Genomic DNA, 17,050 nt, shown 5'->3' on the forward strand with positions numbered 1-17,050 from the left:
AGTTAGAGAGATAAGACTATACCACTTACACCTGGACAGTCCCTCTGGCTTTTTTTTTTTTTTTTTTTTTTTTTGCTGTGCTATGCCATTTTTACTTCAAAAGTTTCTTTGGTGGGTGCTTCTAGAAAGAATAAATACAATTAAAAAAAACACCCTAATTTAAGCAGAGTAGGTGATGAGATTTTTTTAAACCAATCATTGAGGTCCATCAGAAGCTAACTGATCCATGATAAGATACTGTATCTTAGAGGCACACTCAATGCCAAGCTCTGGAGGAAGAGTGCCTCACTGGGACCACAGGCAGAGCTGACAAGAAGCGCTTTGTGTCACTCTGAAGGGTTTGTGCTCGGCTTCCCCTGCAAGCGCAGTTGCTGTGCCACTCAGAGCACAGTAGTATGTGGCTGAGTCGTCCAAATGAGCTGAGGGTTTCTGCAGGTGGAAGGACTTCTCCCCTCTGTCGAGAGCAGCTGTGAATCCTTTGGCGCTATCCCTTGAGATGTGTTTCAGGAGGACCTGGAGGCCTTGTCCAGGGTACTGGACATACCAGAAGAGCACAGGGCTCCCCGTATAGGAGTAGTTGCACTTCACCTGCACCAGGGCCCCTTCAAAGACAGCGATGTGGTCCTCTGGCTGGGTCACTGTCTGGGCTCTGATTCCTCCTGAATGTCAATTACGGATCAGGAAAAAAAAAAAAAAACTAATTAGACCGTGGAGAACAATTCTTTAAACTGATTCTACATCACAGTTCACCGACAGAATGAAAAGCACCTTTTTACTCACCGAATGTGAGTATCATCACGAGCATTGAGATGAGGATGGGCGTCATGTCCTACCACAGGGACTCAGCAGGTTCTGTTCAGGAAACACCGACCCCTGACAGGGCACCGAGTTTAACCTCTCTGAGCTGCAAAATGCTCCTCAGAGAGCCGAGTTTGCCTTCTGGTTTTCTGATAGTTCAAGTTGCTCAGCATCTCCCTTTAGAGACCAAAAGCGGTACTGCAGACAACCTCAGACTTGAGGAAGTCCTCAAATTCTCAAAACAGTTCCTTCTCATTTAATATGACAAAATATAATGTAGACTAAGTGAAAAAGAATGTCATTAGAAATCCATACATAAGCATCTCAATGCAACATAGTAGAAAGTCCAAACAGCAATAGTTACAGAAATCTAGTTAAAATAAAAATTAGAAAAATGTGTTATATTTGCTAAAACATGTCATTGTGAATGGAGAGTCATTTAGATGTTAAGCAATAAATTTGTGTGCCTACTTTAATAACTGTTACAAAATAAATTTCAAATGGATATAAAAGTTAATATTTTAAAATAAGATAAAGGAAAAGACAAACTTTTAAAAATTTAAGATGGCCTTGGATTTTCCAAGCAAGATATTCTGAGAGCATACGGACAAATATAGATATAATAAATTTTATGAAAAATTTCTATAAAGGCATTTTAATTAAATTTTGAAACATTACCAGATCAAGTGACTTTCCATCTATCTTCATTGATTCTGACACAGAAAATGGCCCTTTATAATTTTAGTTCTACAAGTTAAAAATTAAATAGGCCACAAACAGAGGAATTCTTGAATGAACCTTCTAGAAAGATGGTAGATTAAAAATGTACATGCTTTCCTGTCCTTGACTAAGGGCTTCTCTGGCCACCATTCAGACTTAAGTGTGGTAACCCATTTGGGAATTGGATATAAATCTGGACTCAAGAAGTAGGGAATCCCAGGATGAGGGGCAGGAAACTACTGTTCATGGAGAGCTTGTGCTGAGGAGATGATGAACCTGTATAAAGGAAACATTATCTTAAGATAATATCTTCTCTTGCTCCCCAAATAGCTGAGAAGAAAGTAACAAAGAGACTGGGTCTCATCTGTTCTTAAATAAAGAGGAATGCCAGGAAGTCTGGGAGCAAAGGCCTTGTCTTCCAGTTTTTCATCAGGAGCTGGCAGAGCTGCTGACATCAGGTCTCTACTGGCTGTACCACTGCTGACCACAGACACAGAAACATCTAGGCTTTCCTCCCCCACCCATCAGAGCACCTCCACTTACAGTGCCCTAAAATTTCAGGAGGGGAAGGGAGAAAGGGAAAGAATCCCTCAGAGAGAATTAGGTGCCTCAAAGGGTCCAGTATAGCCTGAAAGAAAGATCATCATTAGAGGCCCAATGTTCTTTGCCAAGAAAATCAGAACATGTAACATAAAAAAAGTGGTTAACAATTCATTTGTAGGAAAGATTTCACAAAGAACAGCTCACTGAATGCTTTGTTTAGTCCTCTAAAAAAGCAAATACAACTAAATGAAAATAGAACTCTGTAAACCTAGGACAAATTCTGTAAACCATCATGGATATGTAAAATGCCTCCAATGAGACTTTGATTGCCGGAGTGGGAAATAGGACCTGTATACTATGGCCAATTTGACCTCATTTCCGACTTCCTTCTTACCTTGTCCAATACATTCCCATTCATTTTGCAGGTCCTTTCTTCTCTATTGACTTGAAGTAATGACCACAGGTTGGTTGGTTTGTGTGTTTTTATAATAAAAACTCACAACATTAAATTTACCATTAGCCATTTTTAGGTATACAGTTCAGTAGTGTTAAATATTTTCACATTGTGGTGTGATGAGTCTCTAGGAATTTTAACTTACAGCATTGAAACTCTTTTGAGTTGTGAGGCATAGACCACATTTCAAATCAATTAAGTGTGTCCTCTTTTTTATCTCCCTTTCTTTTTTTTCTCCTGTCCCTCAATATTTTAATTGTTTTCTCTCATTTATTCCCATCTTCTTTGTCCTGTTTTTCTAATCTTAGAAGAGGTATGGAGAACATAGAAATCACTGGAATAGTTTTGGAGCCAGAATAGGACTCATATATTAGATTTTTAGTTAAAAATTCAAAGGTGTAAATAGCTAATGTCAATGTTTTTACTGGGGATTCCAGCTTTACCATGGCCCTCGATGATTCCTATTCTCAGTTCTGCTAGGACAGTCATCACTATTTAGGCCATCTCAATTACAGACCTTCCTTGCAGATGAATATGAGAAATTCCCCCGGTTCTGGTATGTGACACTTCAGGAACTCACCTAACTGCTACTAACTCTCAACCACATTTTCACCAAGATTCAGGAAATAACCTCAGCATGATAAAGGTCATATATCAAAAGCCACAGCTAATATCACATGTATGTGAAAAGCTGAAAGCTTCTCCTCTAAGATCAGAAACAAGGTAAGAATCCTTAGTCTCATCATTCTTATTCAACACAGTGCTGGAAGATCTCCTTGGAGCATTTAGGCAAAGATAAATAAATAAATAAAATCCAAGTTAGAGAGGAAATTAAATTATGTCTGTTTGCAGATGACATGATTTTCTTTGTAAAAAAAAATCCCTTTAAAGCCCTTAAACTGTTGAAATAGTCAAATTTGTTAACTTGTGGGAAACAAAATCAATACACAAAACAATTAATTATCCAAAATGAAATTAAAAACAGTCCTATTTCAAATACCTTCAAAAATTAAAATGAAATATTTACAAATAAACCTGAATAGATAAAAGACTTGCACACTGAAAACTACAAAACGGTGATGAAAGAAATTAAAGAAGATACAAGTACATGAAAAGATATCTGATGTTAATGGTTTGGAAGATTTATCATTGTTAAAAATATCCATAAATGCCAAAGCAATTTATAGAGTCAATGTAATTGCTATCAAAATTTTCACATAAATAAAAAATAATATCTAATTCTTAAGAATCATATGGAAAGCTGGATACAGTGGCACATCCCTGTAATCTTTGAACATGGCAAGTTCAAATACAGCCTCAGCAACTTTGTGAGGCTCTAAGCAATTCAGCAAGACTCTGTCTCTTTAAATAAAATATTTAAAAAGGGAGAGGTGGCTCAGTGGTTATATGCCCCTGGGTTCAATCCCCAGAACCAAAAAGAAAAATCATATGGAATGACAAAGGACCAAGAATAACAAGGAGAAAGAATAAAGCTGAAGGTCTCATACTTCCTGGTTTCAGAACATATTACAAAGCTGTAGTAATTAAAAGAAAATAGTACTGTTATTAAGACAGACATATAAACCAACGGACCAGAACAGACAGCTCAGAAATAACGCCTGCATATACTCTCAACTGATCTTTATCAAGGGCAGCAAGAATATGCAACAGGAAAGGAAAGTCTCTTCAGCAAATTGTCTTGGGAAAACTGGATTATCCACTTGCAAATGAATGACATTGGACCTTTAGCTTTTACCATACTCAAAAGTCAACTCAAAATGGCTTAATACTTAAATGTAAGACTTAAAAAACGTTAAGACTTCTAGGAAAAAATAACACAGTAAAAGTTCTTGCCATTGGCCTTGGCAATGTCTAATTCTTGGATATGATATTCATAGAAGCAGAGAATAGAATAGTGGTTGTCAGGGGATAAGGGGAGTGTGAATGGGGAGATACTGCTCTATGAATACCAAGTTTCAATTACACACAATGATAAATTTCTAGAGATCTGCTGTATGTGCCTCTATGTAACAATACGTAATTGTAGACTTACAATTTTGCTGAAATATAGTAGACCTATGTTAAATGTTCTTTCCACAATTAAAAAAAATCATGTCCCTGAAAAATGTAAGTCTGAGTGAAATAAACAATCATAAAAGACATAATGAAGGGACAAATGTTCTGTCAGAAAAACTCTAAATAAAAATAAAAATGGGTACAATGTAAAGCTGGAAGAAGTGACACACTTAGAGGAAACTCAAGTATATCTGCAGCCAAAGACACCAAAGGGGAACTTGAGTCTTTGATGCAACAGGAGAGGAGGAGGCCCAGTCTGAACCAGTCTGAATAATATCTTTTAACCAGACATTGACTCTCTTTTGTTCAATTAATGGCATTTTTACAAGTTGGGGTCTCACTGTATAGCCCAGGCCAGTCTCATGCAATCCTCCTATCTCAGCTTCCCAAGTAGCTGGGACATGCATGATTGGAAAAATGCATGCTTTAATGACTCTAGAGATATAGTTATAATAAGGCAAGAATCCCACTTCCTCTGTTATGGTTATGTCCCCCAAAGTTTCATTCAAGGAGAGGTGGAGCTTTTAGAAAATGATTGAGTCATCAAAGGAGTAATCAATCATGGCTGAATGAACTATGGGGAAGTGAAGGGAACTGTAGGATGCAGGACCTAGTTGCAGGGGTGAGTCAGGAGGCATACCCTAGAAGGGATTTTCTTCTCTCCAGTTATCCTGCCTCCACTCCCTGGTTTCAATGAGCTGAGTTGCCTTGCTCTGTCATGTCCTTCCACCAGGATGCTCTGCCCTGACCTCAAGCCTAGAGCAATGGAGTCAGTTGACTGTGGGCTGAATCCTCTGAAATGATGAGACACAATAAATCTTTCCTCCTCTAAGTTGCTCATGGCAGATATTTTGGTAACAGTGATTAAAAAAACCTAACTAATTCAATCACATTTTAAAAAGTAGATTTAGGTTATTGTACATTTTACTTATCTATTTATTATTTATTTTGGGACCATAAATTGAGCCCAGGTTCTCTTAACCATTGATCCACATCCCAGCCCATTTTTAAATTTCTTTTATTTTTATTTATTTATTTTTTTTTGAGACAGGGTCTTGTTAAGTTGCTCATGGCCCTGCTAAGTTGCTGAGGCTGACTTTTGTTGGGGTTTGAGTGTGCAGAGTTTAGCTCCCTCAGGCCTGAAAGTATGTAAGAGCTGTGGTTGTGATTTAGGTCAGCTGAGGCAAACCTCAGTTAGGAGGAGGAAAAGTTCTCTTCCCCTTATCGCAAGTCACAAGTTCTGCATGGTTTGGCTAGGAGGAAGAAGCTTCCTGCATACTTGTCCTGGGAATAGTACATTCTAAAGAAACAAATGCATCCTCAGATGATTAGATAATGTCTACAAAGAACTTTGGGAGGGTACTTATCAAATGAACAGGAACGATCTGAATTTAGCTCTGTGTACCCGCTGAGGCATGATATTTGGGCAATGTGGGTAAAGTGTTATTGAAGAATTGCCTGCTTTGTTAGAAGAAGAATATAAAAGGAACTTGCAAATAAATCTCAGCATGCAGTTGCAACTGCTGCCTTTGCTCTGCATCCCCTGTGTCCTGGTTATTTCGCGACCCTTACCCAGGGACCCGAACGCTCTAGACGTTCACAGACTTTGAACTTGAGATCCTCCTGCCTGAGCCTCCCAAGCCACTGGGATTACAGGTGTGCATTACCAGCAGTTGCATATATTCTTAATAAATGAAATGATTAATAATTTCTGTCAGTAATTTCATAAATTATGAAATGCTGAGATAAAAAAATCTTAACTTCTGCATGTGTACACTTTTCATAATGTTACATTTTTTAATCTTACCATTTGAACCAAAACACAAAAGCAATTTGAAATCATAAGTGTATATATAGATTTCTTAAACATGTTGGATTTTTATATAATTGTCTCAGAGTAAATAAAAATGGTTTCTTGCAGTTGATATCCCTGTGAGAACTGATGTAATGTCTGATACTGTGAACTTTGGTAGTGAAGGTCTATCTTCCTATTAATGTTGTTAATGTGCTTTGAAAGAATAAAAATGTTTTTCAAGTGTTTACTTTTATATTATACCATGAATTAGAATAACTTCTTAAAAGGGAATAACTAAGGGTTTTTCAGTACTTTCATCTCTTTATTTGATTTCCTTTTATGGAATAATTGTCTCAAATTTTTCATATGAAAATCACTGGAGTAACTGTTTCAAAACAGATTACAACTGAATGGCTTTTAGTTTTTCTATCTCATCAAAATTATGTTTAATTTGATCATTGGTTCTGTAATACAAAATGAGAAATATAGGTATTTGTCTAAATTACTTTAAAATGTCAATATCACACAGTGAGATATTATGTATGTGCAAGAAGTTAAGCTTCCAATCTAGATTTAGAGTCTATAGTGCACTGATTAAGAATCTATACCCTAAAGGTTGTCCTAAATGAGAATCTAGGCTGCACAGCTTGCCTACTAACACAAACAAGTATCATGTATTGATCAACACCTGAGGCAATGCTAATCATCATAGTGGATGCTAGAAATGAGTTTTTAAAATAAAGGTGATGTTTCTTTTTTAATTTCAGAGCCCTTATAGATATGATGTGTGTTCATCAGAGTGTAGGTGTGGGGTGGGAGTTGGGGCATGAAGTTGTGGGGGACAGAGGTCCCTCCTAAAAAAATTCATCATAAGATTTTCATCTGGGACACAGCCAGTCTAAAGGTGACAGAACACAGACATGGAGGCAACTATTCAGGTGACAAACACTCTCAAGGGCTCAGTCCACCCTGCCATCTTGGGCTGCACAGAAATTGAAACTCCCCAGCTTGAGCCTGTGTGTCCCAGAAAGTCTCCTGTGTCAGGAGGTTTGTGCTCAGCTCCCCCTGCAGCTCCAGGCACTGTGTCACTCAAAGCACAGAAGTACTCAGCTGAGTCGCTCCAATGGGCTGAGGGCTTCCTCAGGTGGAAGGAGGTTTCATTCTTCCTAAGTTCAGCCTGGAAACCATTGATGCCTGTCACCAGGGTGGCCCCTGACACGTACTTCAGGAGGAGCTGGGGGCCTTGGCTGGGGCGTTGCTGGTACCAGAAGAGATAGGGTGATACAGAAGATGAGTAGCTGCACCTCAGCTGCAGAGGGGCTCCTTCAGAGACCAGGACGTGGCGGTCAGGCTGGGTCACTGACTGGGCTCCGCTTCCTCCTGCAACATTGATGATGAGTCAGGAAAAGCAGCGCAGACCTGGCTGTGGAGAAGACGCCTCTCTCCAGTTCCAATCAAAACACGGTCCCTTTGGTGGAGGGGAGAGGGAATGGCATGTACTCACTCAGGGTGAAAACCATGGCGAGCACCGGCACGAGCAGCAGGAGCATGGCTGGTGGGGAAAGCTACAGGGATCCGCGGGTGGGAAGGTCGCGGTGGCTGAGCCTCTGGGGCACTGAGTGGAGAGGAGGCGCTGCAGGAGTCCCTTGCTTGGACAAGTTTCAGAAACGGTTAGAAAGAAGCTTTCCTTTTAAACAGTGTGGATGCTCTCTGGTCCCTTGTTCTAGTGACAGGTCCCTTAACTACATCAGTGAGGAAGCATCAGCCAGGGGCAGGGAGGAGGGGCTCCGTGGATGAAGAGGATGCTCAGTGAGAACGGACGCCTCCTTGTGCAACATCGCCCTCTGGAGGCCAGAGGCGGGACCGGGGGGGATCTAGACAGGCTGTGCCCTTCCCATGGCAAGGTGTGATGTGCCAACTTCCAGGGAATGTGCGTGTCCCTTTCAGAATCTGTGATGATGTCACCTTCTGCAGTACATGGGACTTAATCTTACAGTACATAAAAATTAAAATAGGAGAGAATAAATGGGGCCCAGAGCTGGTTTGTAGTGGCTTCACCAACATGTCTGACAGTTGCAGTGTTGGTTTTGACTAACTTAGCCTTTTTTCACGGGAGGGCTGGTCTTACCAATTGGAATATGCTTTTAAGATATCATTCAGGGTGGCTTACATGAATAGCTGTCAGAGGGAAAGACCATGTCATAATTGTCACACAGAAGAAAGTACCTGACAAATTATTGGACTCAATCAAGGTGACTGAAAACATTGGCTGAGTGATGACTGGAGGACAGCCTACAGCAGATCCCAGGTATAGAGGGCATGCTCTGAGGCTTATAATCGGAAATGCATATATGGATATGGGATTCCTATGGATATACTGTGTAAAAGACTTGCTTATCTTTTTAAAGTCTACACAGAGAATGCAGACAAGAGACTTGTGTGGTGGTTATATGATTATAATTGGTATAAACAAAAAATAAGGACCACAGGTGTTCAAGTGTGGTCCTACAGGTTACCACTATTGGTTTCAAGCCACTGCAGCAGGAGTTAAACAGACAGGGTCAACCAGCTTCAAGGAAAAAAGTGAAGAGGAAATTTGATTGAACATTTGAACAGATAGTGGAAATTGCAATTTCATGCCTGTATACTGTTCTATTCATTGATTTTTAAACCTTCAGAAATAGAAGTTGGAGTGGTTATATTTGAAAATTCTAAATTTGTGATTCTGAATTGAACAGAGATTGAAGCTCACCTTGTTGCTCTAACAGAGAGACATAACATTGTCATTATTTTACCAAATCCATAATGCTTCTTGCTAGTGTGTTTGGTAACAACAAACCAACATTATGGAGGCCCTTGGATTGATAAAGGAACCTCTATCATTTTTCCTACTTTTAAATTTAATGATTTAAATCATTAAAACAAACAAACAAAAGGTGATTTTGGAAAAACAGAAGGAACCGTAATTTGCCTAACTGAAAAATTAGTCACAGAAAACACTATTCTAGAATATTGATGAGATATTTTATATTATTTTTGCAAAGCCATTAATCAGAGAGAGGGATCAAGATCAGTAGCCTTGGCCTGAGGTGAGCATGGCCCTTGTTGCTGAAAGTGAGCATGAGAGTGAGGAAAAGAGATTATTTCTTTATTTGTTGCTGAAGGAAAAAAGCTAAATTAGATGAGTGACTCGCTAAGAATTATCCTGGATCACATCTTTAGCCTATCAGCAATGCAAATTAATAAAGGTTATAATTTTCCTTGTCAAGTAGAAAGAGTGATAGCCTCCTTGGTTTCAGGTCAACAAGTTTGATATTTCTTAAGGCTATGAGAAAATCACTCAAGTACCACATTTTTAAGTAGAGAAAGTGAGAGCCCTGTTCCCTTGTCAATGGCCAGAAAAGACTGGTATATTATGCATAATTATGGAGACACTGAACTAAAAGGAAGATTGACAGAGGTTCATCTATAGAGAAACTGAAGTAGAATTATAAGGGAGAAGAAGATATGAAAATACACACACACACACACACACACACACACACACACATATATATATATATATATATTCTTATGATGTATATATATCATAATAAAATATATATGTATATATATGTATATATTTATATCTGTTTCTTGAAAGAATTAAGGATAGATAACAAAGTAAATCTACATGAACTCAATAAGGCAGGAGTGAATGCCACTAACAGACTAGAAAATGAAGGGAACTTGTGGGAGCTACAGAAGACAAAGGAGAGGTTGTCAGTGACCCTCACCTGAGTTAAGCACACAGTAGTCCATTCAGGTGGGAAACAGGGCCAAACAAACAAAGCAATCTGCTCTATGGCCTAATGATAAAGAAACTCTTCCCCATCCAACTTATTGTAGAATAAAGATTATTGGAACCTAAAAGTGAAATACATAACCAAATAAGAAGAGAATGGAGGGTGAAATGAAAATCTAGCCATCAGGAATCATTTTCATAAAGTCAAAACAACTTCTTTGTGAGCACTACACTGACTTCTACCAATCTGAAAGCATTTCTCTCTTGTTTTCTGATCTATGTCTTCATCCTGCATATCAATTTTTTTCCATGTGTAAGACCAAATATAGTTAGCTTGGAATTTTAAGTGTTACTAGCATGTGCTTCCTATTAAAAATTTCCAGTTAAGCATAGGTAATCATTTCTTATATTTCAAAATTCCCACTGAAATGGAATTTGAAAATATAAACAGGATGAACCTAAATCCATAATGGTAAGATAATAACCAGAAGATAGATATTAGCATCCATAAGATGGAAGGCAGACAGGATCCCACTGATGGATGAAACAGAGAAAGGAAAAGCACAGCCCAGAATGAGCTTCGTGAAGATCGCAGTGGGAAAGTGAGTGGAGGAGACCAGTTCCATCAGACCCAGGAGCAGCTCTGGGCTGAGAGAGAGTAGGTGTGCTGGAGGGTAGGAGGGAGGATCACAAAGGAACAGACTGAATGTGAGTGTGTGAAGGGGAAGGCAGCCTCCTCTGTGCCCTCCATCTGCTGCTGTGCATGTGTGTGAGGAGCACAGTAGGACAGTCCCATCCAGACACTCAGTTCTCACTAAATTGCAATGAGCCATCTGGGAAGGATGAAGATTTTGATGTGAGTAGTTGACAGAGTTCGTCCATCTTCAAACTGGCATTAGACACAGGGAAGAAAAGGAGCAACTGAACTGCCTGTTGCCTGTTCTGGTATCCTAATGAGGAGCCTGCCTATTTACGTGGATGCCCACAGTCATACTGCCAGCCAACCCCACTCAAGAATGCACCTTGTGGGGAGTCCACCCTGATACCCAGCCCTTCATTCTTAACAGTAATCAAAGAACAGAATAATGTTAGCCATTCACAAGTGTATGTGGTGGGATCTCTTCCTGCATGTCTTTCTATATATGAAAGCCCCAAATGATCAACTATGATTATCAGAGGCTTAGTGTCATAAAATCATTCCCAAAACAAACTGAGATAATAACATACTGGTTTCCTTGTCAGTACTCTTAAAAATGTTCTAAAACTTAGCTTTGAATAATAAGTCCTTATTTTTACTTAAATCTTTTTTGTTAATAGGTGTCTTAAATTATTTCAACTGTTGAAGAATGGTAAGACCAGCTATAAAACCCAATAAATGGATGATGAAGTTAAAACATAGTATATAATAATTAGAAAGTCTATAATTAAGTGAATGCTCCCCACATTCTTGGAGAATTGCAGGGTATAGTGGACACTGTTGGTGTTTAGCCTAAATCTCCTTTCCCAGGCTAGTGCAGTTAATACCCAGATGATATGAGTGTTGACTACTCTTGATTCACAGTTGGTCCTTCCACTCTGCCATGGAGAGCCACCATTGTCCATTAAAGTATACCTGTACTCCAAGAAAGACCATGGCCAATGACTTCAATACTTTAATCTTGTGTACAAAAGATCAGCAGTCTAGATTTATCTCAAGGTGGAAGGTATCAGTTTTGTGGAAAAATTCATGCTACCAAAGCTCCCCAAGAGATTAGGTCAAAACAAGACTCTGACTAACTACGTTCATGCTTAGCAATTCTCCCTCTGAACTTGCTTTCCTTGATAAATTATGGGCAAAAGAATTTTAGTTCAGGTTATTCTCTTAAGAAACTCAACTAACAACAATATGTTATTTCATAAATTCTGAAATCAATCGTGAGATGTATGTGAGTACAGGGTAAAATCAAATGGCCCATAAGTAACATAACAGATGCTTGAACCAACTCTACAACCTTGATTCATTTCTGAATGCCATGATGTCAGAAAGCACGCATTCAAAGTAAGGCAAAAATTTAAAGATATTAATTAGAGCTCAACATTCTGCTCTTCTTCACTGCCTTTCAGTTCTTTCTTCCATGACTTTCAAATCTTTGTTTGGTTTTTAATTCTTCTGATGGAGAATATGAAACAAATCCTGCTTGAGTTGTATCCATTTAGCCAGTGACTATATGAACAGAATTGAACAAAAATTTTTTTTTTCTATTTTTCCCTATATTTTTATTGGGAAAATTGCATGGTATAGTGGACACTGTTGGTGTTTTCCCAGGCCATTACAGGTGTACATAGTGGTGGGATTTGCTACTACATATTATATTCATATATGACATCATATAACAATATAATTCCCCAGTATTCTTTCCCTTCTTCCCTCTCCTGGTTTCTTTCCTCTGCTTCACTGATCTCCCTTCAGTTTTCATGAGATTCCTGTCTGGCACTTTTCCTTTCCTTTTTCCTCTCTAGTTTCCATGAGAGAAAACACATGGCTCTTGACTTTCTGCATTTGGCTTATTTTGCAAGACATAATGTTCTCAAGTTCCATCTATATTTCTGAAAATAATATAACTTCATATCTCCTATGGTTGAATAAAACTCTACTGTGTGTACATACACCACATTACCTTTATCCATTCATTTGTTGATGGACATCTGGACTGGTTTCATAGTTTGGCTATTGTGCTGCTTTAAACATGGATATACATATATCACTATAATATGATGATTTTTATTCTTTACCATAAGTACTGTAGAGTCGTATAGCTGAGTCATATGGTGGATCCATGTTTCCTTTTTTGATAAACCTCCATATTGATTTCCATAGTAGTTGTACTAACTTACAACCCCACCAACAGTGTAAAGTGTTCCCTTTTTCTCTCCAGCACTTATTATTGTTTTTCTTATTGATGACTACCATTTTGACTGGTGTGAGATGAAATTGCAACATAGTTTTGGTTTGCATTTCCCTAATGGCTAATGATTTTGAACATTTTCTCCTATATTTGTTGGCCATTTGTATTTAAGAAAAATATATTTCCCATTTATGTATTGGGTTATTTGGTTTTCTTTTTTGGTGTTAATTTTTTGAGTTCTTTGTATATTCTAGATACTAATCTCCTGAAAAGAAATCTTAATTCATTTGCAAGTTTTTTGATTTCCTGGACTATCTACACAATCAAGTTTAACAGACATGTTGTAAAACTCTAGTTTTACAAAAGAATGACTTTTAATTCTTTTCCTGTAATACAACTTAGTGTCTATTAAAAGGTCTTATTTCCATCAGGCAACAAATAGTTTTACTAGACTTGTGTAGATGGCCAGGCAAATCCGTAGAGTCCTGGAGTCCAAGGAGGGAAACATTCATATGATCTTCAGTGTTTCCAACTCTCTTCACCAATATTTGCTGAAAGACTCAATACTTGTCATCTTTGACAGCTGATTCATGAAGGACTTTGCTCTCCATAATAAAGCCCCTTGGTCTCATTTAGACCTTTTCCCAGGGTTCCTTTGCTGGAAATCTAGAGTTATTCTGTAGTTCCATGCCCCGCTGTTGTGGGGCTCTCAAAGACTATGGCAACTGCTCCTCACCTCTCTGTACCTTACCCCAGTGCAGGTAACAAGGTTTCAAGGCTCAGGCCAGGGATTCTGAGTTCTACTTGCCCTTTACTCAGGAAGAGCAACATGGACTCTCTCTGACAATTGATCTCTGCAGCCACCTGAGCTTCTTGTTTCTTACACTCTCACTCTAGTCCTTCCTCCTACCTATCAAATGTCCAGGAGTCGGGTTGCAGTTGAGAGTGGAGATGAGATGGGAGATCAGGGGTAAAATAATTTGGGCTTAAACACTTTCCCAAAGTGGATTTTTTCATAACTCCATTCCTCCCTTTGCATTTTGGGATTACACTCCTAATGCAATGTTTATTACTCTTAATTCCCATCACATTTAGGGCACACAAGACTCTCTGCTCTGTGGTCTATGCTCTACCTCAGATCTCCCAGGCCAATAGGTTTCTGTGCAGCTGCAGGTGCCTGGGGAGCACTGTGTGCTCACTACACAGAGGTAGGTGGCTGAGTCACTGAGCTGGGAGCCTCTGATGAACAGGAAAAGATGCCGGTTGGCTTTTTCAAGCTGTGCTGTGAATCTTCCTTCACCTTTTTCACCATTGGAGAATATGGATATCAGCAACTTGGGACCTTTTCCAGGGTATTGTCTGTACCAGAAGAAATACTGAGAAGCACTGTCACTGTAGGTGCAGTTGAGAGAGGCCATGGCTCCCTCTGGAACCCTGAGGGCTGCAGGACTCTGCTCCACTGCCTTTTGTTGGCTGTGCACCCCTGTGCAAAAAGACAATGGTCCAGGAAAGGTGTTTGGGTAGTGGATACTCTACAAGGATTTAAATCACCCTCTCATGGGCCTCCTGCCCTCCCCTACTGAGAAAGTAAAACCGTTCATGTTTCTACCCATGGGCCTAGAATAGTTGATAACTTCAAATATTGTTCTTTATGCTCCCACAGAAATGCCCAAACTCACAGCTCAGCTGAAGCCACAGGGTCAGTAGTAAAACACTCAAGGATTTCATCATTCTTTTCTCCTCTGGTTCTACGGAATCAGATGTTAAACCCTAAAAAGAAAAAAGTAACAAAACAAAACAAAAAACCTGAGTCTCATTTAGACATTTCTAATTCTGAAAAATAAAAAGAGTCTCTTCTCCCAATTAGAAAAAAAGAGGTGTTTCACCACTCGTGATGCATCTCAAAGCCACTCCCCCTCTGTTCTCTCCTCTCTTTCTCTCTCTCTCTCTCTCTCTCTCTCTCTCTCTCATGCACGCAGATACCCACATACAGGCACCTACACCTTTCCTCAGGGTCTCTGAGAAGATACTGCCATCTTGTGGACTCATCCTATTGATCAAAGAAATATTCAAAATGCAGACCCTTCTATGTACACTGTTAAAAGTCTGATACTTTAGTTAAACTAAAAATTTAGTAAACATTTTCTCCAAGTCAATGTGTGTGTGTGTTTATATGTACATAATTTATAGTAAATAACCGCCTTTTCTGAGTAAGAGCTGTTATTTCAAATAACCACTTTTCTGCATTGGAAACCATTCTTAACAGTTCTATTATAGAAATCTGAGATTTTGCAATTCAAGGAGTATTTCATATTGCATAGTTCTTCTCCTTGTACAGCCAGACACCTGTCATACCAGTTTCTCATCTTCAATTTTTTAAAGAATTTTCTTGTAATCCTGAAGAATCCTTTCAAAATAGAATGTGTTTTCTTTAGTATCTTGAAAATACACAAGATTTCTTTCTTTTTTAAATTATATTTTATTGGTTCTTCTTAGTTATATGTGACAGTAGAATTCATTTTGATAAAATTATACTAGCATAGGATATATCATATTCTAATTTGGACCCCATTCTTGGTGGGATTCACTTAGGTATTTTCAGAATGGTTTTAAATCTGGCTTAACAAGTATGGTTCCACATCAAAGCCCAGGCAACATTTTTAAACAAGGCCAGCACTAGGGACCTTGAAAGGTTTCCTTCCATTTTGTACAAAGTACATACCTGAGTCCAAACAGCACTTACTTGGGTTCATGAAGGAGGGATGAATTTGCCTTTAGCTCCTAGACTCTAAAATAAGTCCATGGGTCTGTTCATCTGTCTAATTTCTCTTATTCCACTTTCTTGAATAAAACCTGATATCTAAGTATTGGCCTTTGAAATCTGTGGATCTGTTCTCTCTCTCCTTCCGCATTTTCATCCTTGGTTATCCAGCCAGAACTATCAGAGGGATATCGAAGTCAGAAATTCAAATGAGCCAACAGACAAACAAACACACACAGCTCATATTCTACCTTTATCCCACAAACTGCTTCATTCCTTTATAGAAGGTATTGGCTGGAAACCAGCAAAACTGCAGGTCTTTCTATACTCATGAGCCATGGGATCAATATCCATCAACAATGGAACCATCATACACTTCCCATTCTACCAAATGAATGGGAAATAGCATGCTATAGGAAGATGCTGATATTGAAATCCTTTTCTTCTACAGAATGTTATACTTGGCAAAAAGAGCAATACTCATTTCTCAGTAAATGTGAAAACCAAAGGAAGAATGACAGCAGCCAAAGATGGCAGCCACAATGGCCTTGGAAATGTTTAAAAATGAAACATAAAGATTTAAAAATAAGATGTGATCCAGAAGAAGAGTCTTTGTAAAAAGTACCCTTGTTGGTATGATTTGAGACAACAACAAAAAAATTGGCCTAATAGATCCAATGTGGTGGCAGACCTAAGAACCACATCAGTACAGGCAAAATAACAAGAATTCATTTTGCATCAACTTTATCCTATAAAAGCTTCTGTGTCTAATGACATCTAAAGGAGAAGTCAAAATACTTCAGGTGCCTGAAGGATGTTTTTATGGCAAACAAAGAGGAAAACTACTGATTTATCAGTTTCGGTTGCTATTTCTTCATGTATTTTTTCTCATCCTTAACTTTTCCCCTTCTCTTCTATGATCCCCATTATACTTACATCTGTATATTTTATAATGTCTCACAGATCTCTTTGACTTTATTCATTTTTCTTTTTTTTCCCCTCTACTCCACAAACTGGATAAATTCAATTGATGATCTTCAAGTTTAAGAATTTTTCCTCTTGTGTGCTCAACTATGCTATTGAATCCCTCCAGTAAAATATTTTAGAGATCAGTTTCTCAGGATAGCCATTTTTTCTTTCCTGATGACATTCTGGGATATGTGGAATGTAGGCAAGTTCTTTGCATTAGTGCTTACAGGAGCCACCTGACAGGTCAAAGAAGTCAAGGACTATT

The 17,050-nt window shown here is 38.6% G+C and overlaps 1 gene segment (V, D, J or C); it reads right to left on the reverse strand.

The window, feature by feature from the left end:
* Window positions 1-285: 285 nt before the first annotated feature.
* Window positions 286-826, reverse strand: LOC308648287 (T cell receptor alpha variable 16-like). The segment is given in 2 exons: window positions 781-826; window positions 286-659 (listed from the first exon to the last, which is right to left on the reverse strand).
* Between the last annotated feature and the right edge of the window lie 16,224 nt (window positions 827-17,050).

Source organism: Spermophilus citellus (assembly GCF_964194105.1).
Source record: "Spermophilus citellus genome assembly, chromosome: 4".
NCBI lineage: Eukaryota > Metazoa > Chordata > Mammalia > Rodentia > Sciuridae > Spermophilus > Spermophilus citellus.